The sequence below is a fragment of the Aptenodytes forsteri genome, unplaced genomic scaffold (genome assembly GCF_000699145.1).
Source record: "Aptenodytes forsteri isolate BGI_AS27 unplaced genomic scaffold, ASM69914v1 Scaffold125, whole genome shotgun sequence".
NCBI classification, from domain to species: domain Eukaryota; kingdom Metazoa; phylum Chordata; class Aves; order Sphenisciformes; family Spheniscidae; genus Aptenodytes; species Aptenodytes forsteri.
In genome coordinates, this window is record NW_008794447.1 from 528,226 (window position 1) to 528,633 (window position 408).

Consider the following 408-nt stretch of genomic DNA (forward strand, 5'->3'; position numbering starts at 1 on the left):
GCCCCTCCGCCACCCCAAGTAGCCAGTGACACAACACATGCCCGGTTTCCCTCTTCCCCCGTACCCGACGGTCTCCTGTTATGTTAGTGGAAATTCCAAAGTGTCAATCGGGAAAAATCGGCGCAGGCTCGTGATACTTTAAATTGGCTGGAGCTGGAAACACTGTCCAGACGTATGATGGAAAGTTGCACTTTCACCATCGAACTAACTAATTAGCTAAGGCAGCCCGTGGGGGGAGGGGGGTGTGGAATAATAATCTCAAGTTTCCCCTTGTTTATGCTTTTTCTAAGAACATTCCTGCGCCCGGCCTAGGGTAGGAAAGTTAGTAGCTGGTGGAAACTCCCTCTCCAAGGAGAGGGTTGTTTACGATCACCCGTGTGTGCGCGCTGATGACGAGCGGTGACATCC